This window comes from Ambystoma mexicanum, chromosome 3p (genome assembly GCF_040938575.1).
Source record: "Ambystoma mexicanum isolate Mex_15411 chromosome 3p, UKY_AmexF1_1, whole genome shotgun sequence".
NCBI lineage: Eukaryota > Metazoa > Chordata > Amphibia > Caudata > Ambystomatidae > Ambystoma > Ambystoma mexicanum.
Genome location: NC_090925.1, coordinates 1,067,349,410 through 1,067,358,354, shown reverse-complemented (window position 1 = coordinate 1,067,358,354; position 8,945 = coordinate 1,067,349,410). Strand labels below are relative to the sequence as shown.

Below are 8,945 nucleotides of genomic sequence, written 5' to 3'. Positions count from 1 at the left end.
AGCCACTACACCTGTTGAACAGAGTCAGGGGGCCTGAAACGGGGAGGCCTGTGCCCCACAGAGACTATGACACCCTAAACATGTGCGTGATGCAGGACTGAGCCAGAGTGGGCATGGAATGGATGATCAAATGCCATGAAATGTAGGTCATCCTGGAAGCATACTACAATGATCATCCAGTCAAGGACACATAGGGGCATGCATGGAATGCACATGGAGCATGAATGGGCACTCATGTCCCTGCAGAGCAGCTGCCATCTGCAGAATCCAAGTGAGACACCCTGCATCAAGGACAAAGGATGTACCCCAATGTATGTGTCTGGCAGGTTGGCTGAGGGAAGTGTGCATGTACACAGGAGCCTTGAACAGGCCATTGCAGTACTCCAACATGATACACACCAGTGCCATGGTGAAATTGGGGTAAGGGGGGTAGAGTGGCAAGGGAGCATGCCTACGTGGAGTAGCGGCATGCAGGCAGAACACACATGCATGTCAGTCATGCAGTGACATAGTCCCAGTGCTGAGAGGAAAGACACCCCAGGCTACATGCAGAAGGGCCAGTGAGCTGGAACATGGACCGGAGGGGCAGCAGGGTGATTAGCATGTGAGTAGGGTGCAAGTGTGGTGATGAGGACAGTCCCCATCTGCTCTGCATGTCCAGCATGCTGCACAGCAGCCACGCATCAGTGAACCATTGCATGACTCGCGCATGAGAACCATGCACACATGACATGTAGTGGCAGTCAAGCACAACACATCACACAAGCAAAACACACATGGTCTGGACAAACACGTGACAACACTCACTAGACGGGGCATCTAAGTCCTGCATCTCTCCCACTCCTTTGACCAATCCTGCCGGTATGAACTCTGGAACGACTGACTCGTGCGAAGTGAGGTCTTCCTTCTGCGATAGTGACCCACCGCCAGTCAACTCAATCACAGCATAATTGGAGGCACGCTTCACCTTAGTACTGCATCAGAGGTCATCCCAACGCTTTTTGCACTCTTGAGCTGTGCGCACCTCATGTCCGAATGCACACACACAATCCGCAACTTGCTTCCAGTGGGACATGCGATGGGCAGCCGTAGTGTGACAATTCGGCCCCACTAGCATATCACGGTTGTGGTCCCGCACGTAGTCCACAAGGAAGTCCAGTTCCTGCACGCAGAAAGGCTTCTTCCTCGAAGTGCTGGAGGCCGAAGCTGTGTCTGGGGTCCCAGCCTCTACTGCAGGTGCAACCTTCCTCCTCTTAGACAGTGGTCTGGACCCTGACTGGCAAATGCCGCCCTGATCAGTATGGGCAGTGGCGCTGGTGATTTGAACCAAGGGAGTGGCGGGTGGAACAATGATGGAAGCCCTGACTTCCGTCTGTGGCTGCTGCGTGCTCCTGACTTGACCCCGCGCAGGAACATCTGCTGTGCTGAGGTCACTACCGGGACTGTCCTGGATGGCAGACTCACAGTCGGAGTGGTGTTGGCCCATGCTCTTGCCAACACCCTGCTGCTCAGGGCAGCAGATGACAATACTGCCCCAGGGACATGTGCCTCGGTCAGGACAGCCCTGCGTGCACATATGCTGTGCCTCCTGAACTCCTGGAAATCATCCAGGGACTCTTCCAGTGCGAACGCAGCATGCGCTGGCCCACCCTGGGCCTGGGTGGTGGCGTCCACAGCTGCACCTGCAGCTACCACTACTCTTGGGCCCGTGGCAGTCGATGAAACGGACTGCCGGGTCACATGGGTGCCAGCGCCAGATGCAAGAGCTGCATCTCCCGTAACCACAGGGGTGGTGGCATGACTGCACCAACATGTGGCACAACATTGTGCCAAACTGGCGCACCCCTGCCTGTTCCTCCTCTGCGGCCACCCTGGACACCCTGGAGTCCCCCTACTCCCTGGTCATCCCGGCCACGTCCCTGACCACGCCCGCCACGTGGAGTACACCAGCTAAGGCGCCCCTCACCTTTCGTGGCCTCCTATTCATGGCACAGTTGGAGTAGTAAAACAAAAGATACAAATGAATAGGTCCAAGGATGCTAGGCTCAGAACAACACCTCCACATGTATTATCAAACTCTGCATTGCTAAGGAAGGAATCACTCTTCAATAGTATGTTGAAGAGATAAATCTCATTTTTTTTTATATTAGAGTCGTGTGCAAAAAGACATAAATCCAACATTTAGAGAAATTAAGACATCAAAATGGTTTGCTAAAACAGAACAATCAGACAAAAAAACAGAAAGATATTTACAACACACAGTGCCAAAAAAACATTTTTTGGGACAATCTTCAAATTGTGTGTGTGCAACAAACCCGACTCCTATTAGGATTTGCCAAGAAATTCACATATTACAGTGTACATATTCAAGTCAACATTTGTGGAAAACACATAGAACAATGGTGGGTACACAAAATTATTTTTCTTGCGTAAACAGCATTAATGTGCTGTAGTTTTGGGGGGAGTAGTGCGTCTACACCAGGTGTTTCAGCTGTTTCTAGGTGGGCTAGGTGTGCCTCATCTTTAACACGGCCTTCATCAGGACGTAGTTCTGTGTAGATTGACGTCTGTGCTGCAGGGGAAGGAGACTACAGTCAGGTGGGTGTCTGAGCCAAAATTATTTAGTTTGAGTGAATCACGTGTGGTTGATGTAAAATCAAAAAGCACATAGCTTACCTATGGGTTAATAGATTTCACAGGCGCTAAATTTGAGATCTGCTAGCCGCATGGGCTGGTCTCTGTATGATCCTGTTGCAAATAACAGAGGACGAAGGAAGCAAAGGGAGGTTGAAGCTAAACGTGTCCCCGTTTAAAAAGGCATGAAAAAAAGTTCAGGGAAAAAAATCTTACCTCTCGCTGGAGGTCGAAAAATGCTGATCCAGGGTGGTATCAGTGGGAAACAGACACGGCCTGCACAGCTAAAAAATATATATGGCTCAAGGTGAGTGTGGTTACCTACTAACAACTGTCTCATATATATAGCAGTAAGTGCACGGTTTATTTTAAAGTACCTGTGAGGGTTGCAGCATGGACAGCCTGTCTGCAAAAAAGTACGAGCTGGAGCTCCTCAGGCTGCTGAGTCACAGATGAGACTGCAGGGGCCTGACTGCAAAGCGTAAGTAACGCTGTTGCTAGGTCCCTGTAGGTATTTATATGTCGGCCATCTTGGAATGGCCCTAGGATCGAGTGGGAAACAAAATGATGGATTCTGCTCCATCCGGGGGGCACAAAAAAAGCTCAATCAGTTTTGGGTGTGATTAGTGTCAACGCGTGTCTAAAAAGTTAATTTAGACAATATTGTTGACAAACGGTTGTCATGGCAACCGTAAGCATTGCAGAGTGGCATTGATTTTTTATACTCTGAAACAACATAGCTAATGGCCCCATGAGGTTGTGATTACCGAAAATACTCCATTTCAATATGTTGTGGCATGGATCACAAAATGTGTATGTGTCTCAGGAATCTCAGCAGAGAAAAACCATAATTAAGAAAGTGGACAGTTTGTATTGTATTACTAACAGCCCGAGAGGGTGAGAATTAGGGCGTGTCGCCTGGAAACTTAATACATAGTTTCATAATGACAGAAAACATTTGGAATTAACAAAGAAAGTATAGTTTTTCATGTAGGTGATTTCATACATTGACCAAAAAAACACACACAGTGCCATAATGTCTACTGACTTCTGCATTTCATGAAATGAAAAATGATCATAGTGTTAAGAAGTTCATAGCTCATACTCAATCATTGGGCACATGTCATTACAGGAAAGACTTCCATTCAACTGACACATTTAGACCAGCCTGAACGGAGTTAAGTCTGTGGACCCACTGTTGTTCTAATTGGGTCAGCATTTTGTTCAGATCCCCCCCACGCTTTGCTGGTTTCACTTTTTGGAGGACAAACCATCTTATATCAGTATCACTATGGTTCTTACTGATAAAATGCTCTACTAGGGGCTTGTCTGCTACCTTGTTCCTGATACAGGAACGATGTTCAGAGATGCGCATTTTGATGGCACGTGTGGTTTTTCCTATGTAGAGGAGTTTGCAAGGGAATTGTATTACATATATGACACCCTTCGTGTTACAGTTTGTAAAATCTTTCATTATCCATTTAACTTGTGCATGTTCGAAAGATTTCTTTTGTAGGGTCAAAGGGCATGCCACACATTGACCACATTTGTGATGTCCAACTATCGGAGGTAAATCCCATAGTGTGTTCTGTGTTTGTGGGGGTGGCTCTATGAAGGTGTGTACTAGAGCGTCTCTTAGATTTCTGTTTTTCTTGAAAGCAAAACATGGCACATTGTGCAGAGTGCCGGGGTGTTTCACCAAATGCCAGTTCTTCTTGATGGTTTTCTGGATCAATAGGCTCAAGGGTCCAAAAGTGGTGACACATACCAGTCTTCCCAAATCTTTTTTCGGTTTGTTTTCCAAACAGATTTCTCTAGGTGTATGTTTGGCTCTCTTTTTGGCTTGGTTGATGGCCTTTTGTGGATAGCCTCTCTCTGCAAGTCGTTGGGTTAGTCCTTCCGCATGTTGTTGGAATTTTGCCAGCTCTGAACAATTTCTTCGTATACGCAAAAATTGTCCGTAAGGTAAATTGTACTTTAATCCCATCGGATGATAACTTTGGAAGTGCAACAAAGTGTTGCGGTCCGTGGGTTTTCGAAACAACTCAGTTTTTAGTCGATCCCCGGTCTTGTAGATATGCAGATCCAAGAAATCTATTTGGTGGTGGTCCCAATGCATGGTAAAATTAATGTGAGTATTTCTAAAATTGATCCAACTGTGGAACTGTTGTAGTTCCAAAGGTGTCCCCTGCCATATAATAATCACGTCGTCAATGTATCTCTTCCATAATGAGATGTTTCCTAGGAAGGGATTGTCTGGCGTGAAGACATGGTTCTTTTCGTAGCGGGCCATATATAGATTGGCAATGTCCGGGGCGAAAGTAGCGCCCATACTCACACCTTTAGTTTGTTTGTAGATTTGGTTCTGAAACAGGAAGACATTTTCAGACATTGCCAATCTAGTGCACTCAAGGATGAAATTTGTGGGGGTAGAATCTAAGTCTTCTCTGGTGTTCAGGATGTCACGAATGGCTTCTAGACCTTCTTGTTGTGGTATCGATGTATATAGAGCCTCGACATCCATTGTGACAAGGAGGCTATCGGTAGTGAGGATGATGTCGTCAAGTAAGTTAATAGTGTTTGTGGTATCCTTTAGGTAGGAGGGCATTTTGATTACAAAAGGTTTTAGAAAATAGTCTGTGTAAAGGGACAAAGGTTCCAGGAGGGATTTGCACGCCGATACAATCGGTCACCCGGTGGTTTTTCTGAATTTTTATGCATCTTTGGGATGATATAGAAGGCTGGGATGCGTGGGTTGGTTTTGTTCAAGAACATCTTCTCATCTTCACATATCCAACCTTGCGTGAGGGCGTGTTGAGTGAGGCTTGCAATTTCGTCTTGGAGGACCTTGGTAGGGTTGTATTCCAAAGGTAGGTAAGCTTCTCGATCGCCCAGTAGTCGTAGGCACTCAATGTTGTAATCAGAGGTATCCCAAACGACTATGCCACCCCCTTTGTCTGCGGGCTTGATTGTGATTGATCTGTCGGTTTCCAAATTTCTCATAGCAATCCTTTCTTCTTTGTCAAGGTTATCGCTGTAGAAGTTGTCTTTTTTAAAACCAGCTAGTATGGTCTTGGTGACTATCTTCTCAAAAGTTATGATCTCGACGGGAGTCGAGCCAGGTGGAGGATAGAACTTGGATTGTTCTTTTAAACCTGTGGTGTTGTCTGACTTATTCTGTGGTTGTTGTTGTCCAGTGTCTCTGCACGAAGGTAAGTAAACTTCAAAAAAATGTTTCAAACGTGCATTTCTGAAGAATTTCCGCAGTTCTAATTCAATCTCAAAAGGTCGTGCCTTTTGGGCAGGGACGAAGGATAAACCCTTGGCGAGGAGCCTTAATTCTGGTGGGGTCATAAAGCGGGTGGATAAGATGAAGACTGGTATCCCTGGTTCTGTCCTTGGTTTTGGTACCACTGGCGCGTTCTCATTCGCTGTCCTGGTTGCGTCGGTCGTCTCCTGGGTCTTCCTCTTTGTCCGCCCCTGGGAAAAAAAGGTTGTGGTTGCTGTTGCGCTGTAGATCCCGGTAGGCTTGAGGTACTTCCACTCCCACTGGAGGAGGTCCCTGCGAAATTGACTGATCTATTTCTCCGATTGTAGTTTTGGCTTGCTTGTAAATCTGTGTAGTATGTAGGTCTGAGAAAAGGATAGGTTTTTTCTTCTGAATAGTTTGCTAGGTCTTTTTGAACTTGTCCACCTTCCTGTCCAGTGTCAGATTTTTGAACTTGGTGATTTCCAACTCCAATTTATCCAGCTTATCCTTAGCATCCTGAATGGATTTGTCTTCGATAAACTTTTTTTCCAAATCAATTAATTCAGCGCCTTGTTTTTCACATTCCTCTTTAGCCGTGTCTATAACCAGAATCAACCAATCGCGGCTGCATTTATTTCCAACCCCACTAAAGTTTTTCTTGAAAGATTTTACAAACTGTAACACGAAGGGTGTCATATATGTAATACAATGCCCTTGCAAACTCCTCTACATAGGAAAAACCACACGTGCCATCAAAATGCGCATCTCTGAACATCGTTCCTGTATCAGGAACAAGGTAGCAGACAAGCCCCTAGTAGAGCATTTTATCAGTAAGAACCATAGTGATACTGATATAAGATGGTTTGTCCTCCAAAAAGTGAAACCAGCAAAGCGTGGGGGGGACCTGAACAAACCGCTGACCCAATTAGAACAACGGTGGGTCCACAGACTTAACTCCGTTCAGGTTGGTCTAAATGTGTCAGTTGAATGGAAGTCTTTCCTGAAATGACATGTGTCCAATGATTGAGTATGAGCTATGAACTTCTTAACACTATGATCATTTTTCATTTCATGAAATGCAGAAGTCAGTAGACATTATGGCACTGTGTGTGTTTTTTTGGTCAATGTATGAAATCACCTACATGAAAAACTATACTTTCTTTGTTAATTCCAAATGTTTTCTGTCATTATGAAACTATGTATTAAGTTTCCAGGCGACACGCCCTAATTCTCACCCTCTCGGGCTGTTAGTAATACAATACAAACTGTCCACTTTCTTAAATATGGTTTTTCTCTGCTGAGATTCCTGAGACACATACACATTTTGTGATCCATGCCACAACATATTGAAATGAAGTATTTTCGGTAATCACAACCTAATGGGGCCATTAGCTATGTTGTTTCAGAGTATAAAAAACCAATGCCACTACGCAATGCTTACGGTTGCCATGACAACCGTTTGTCAACAATATTGTCTAAATTAACTTTTTAGACACGCGTTGACACTAATCACACCCAAAATTGATTGAGCTTTTTTTGTGCCCCCCGGATGGAGCAGAATCCATCATTTTGTTTCCCACTCGATCCTAGGGCCATTCCAAGATGGCCGACATATAAATACCTACAGGGACCTAGCAACAGCGTTACTAACGCTTTGCAGTCAGGCCCCTGCAGTCTCATCTGTGACTCAGCAGCCTGAGGAGCTCCAGCTCGTACTTTTTTGCAGACAGGCTGCCCATGCTGCAACCCTCACAGGTACTTTAAAATAAACCCTGCACTTACTGCTATATGTATGAGACAGTTGTTACTAGGTAACCACACTCACCTTGAGCCATATATATTTTTTAGCTGTGCAAGCCGTGTCTGTTTCCCACTGATACCACCCTGGATCAGCATTTTTCGACCTCCAGCGAGAGGTAAGATTTTTTTCCCTGAACTTTTTTTCATGCCTTTTTAAACGGGGACATGCTTAGCTTCAACCTCCCTTTGCTTCTCTCGTTCTCTGTTATTTGCAACAGGATCATACAGAGACCAGCCCATGCGGCTAGCAGATCTCAAATTTAGCGCCTGTGAAATCTATTAACCCATAGGTAAGCCATGTGCTTTTTGATTTTACATCAACCACACGTGATCCACTCAAACCAAATAATTTTGGCTCAGACATCCCCCTGACTGTAGTCTCCTTCCCCTGCAGCACAGACGTCAATCTACACAGAACTCCGTCCTGATGAAGGCCGTGTTAAAGATGAGGCACACCTAGCCCACCTAGAAACGGCTGAAACACCTGGTGTAGACGCACTACTCCCCCCAAAACTACAGCACATTAATGCTGTTTACGCAAGAAAAATAATTTTGTGTAACCACCATTGTTCTATGTGTTTTCCACAAATGTTGACTTGAATATGTACACTGTAATATGTGAATTTCTTGGCAAATCCTAATAGGAGTCGGGTTTGTTGCACACACACAATTTGGAGATTGTCCCAAAAAATGTTTTTTTGGCACTGTGTTGTAAATATCTTTCTGTTTTTTTGTCTGATTGTTCTGTTTTAGCAAACCATTTTGATGTCTTAATTTCTCTAAATGTTGGATTTATGTCTTTTTGCACACGACTCTAATATAAAAAAAAAATGAGATTTATCTCTGCAACATACTATTGAAGAGTGATTCCTTCCTTAGCAATGCAGAGTTTGATAATACATGTGGAGGTGTTGTTCTGCGCCTAGCATCCTTGGACCTATTCATTTGTATCTTTTGTTTTCCTAGTTAACCCTCCTGGGTAGAATAGGTTCCACACCAGGAGCCCTATTTTTTGATTACAGTTGGAGTAGTGCCAGCATAGATGGAGTAGTGCCAATGGGAGGTGTACACAACAATTGTTCTGGGCAATTGTGGTGAAGGGGGTGGGATACAAGATGTTAACAGCACCCCTGTGCACCTGCAAGGCTCTATAGGACCGCGGTGATAAAGTGAGGGGTCACAAAACGCTCAGGCACCCCAAAACTGCAGTAAAACCGTGCAAGCAAACCCGGTTGCCCACGTGTGTGGAATTGACCTCCTG

General features: G+C 45.2%; 1 long non-coding RNA gene across 1 annotated transcript; it reads left to right on the top strand.

Annotated features, from left to right (window-relative positions):
• Positions 1-7,734: 7,734 nt before the first annotated feature.
• Positions 7,735-8,220, top strand: LOC138579743 (uncharacterized). Its single transcript, XR_011304130.1, has 3 exons — positions 7,735-7,800; positions 7,903-7,974; positions 8,079-8,220. It is a non-coding gene; the product is annotated as an uncharacterized lncRNA (long non-coding RNA).
• The last annotated feature ends 725 nt before the right edge of the window (positions 8,221-8,945 follow it).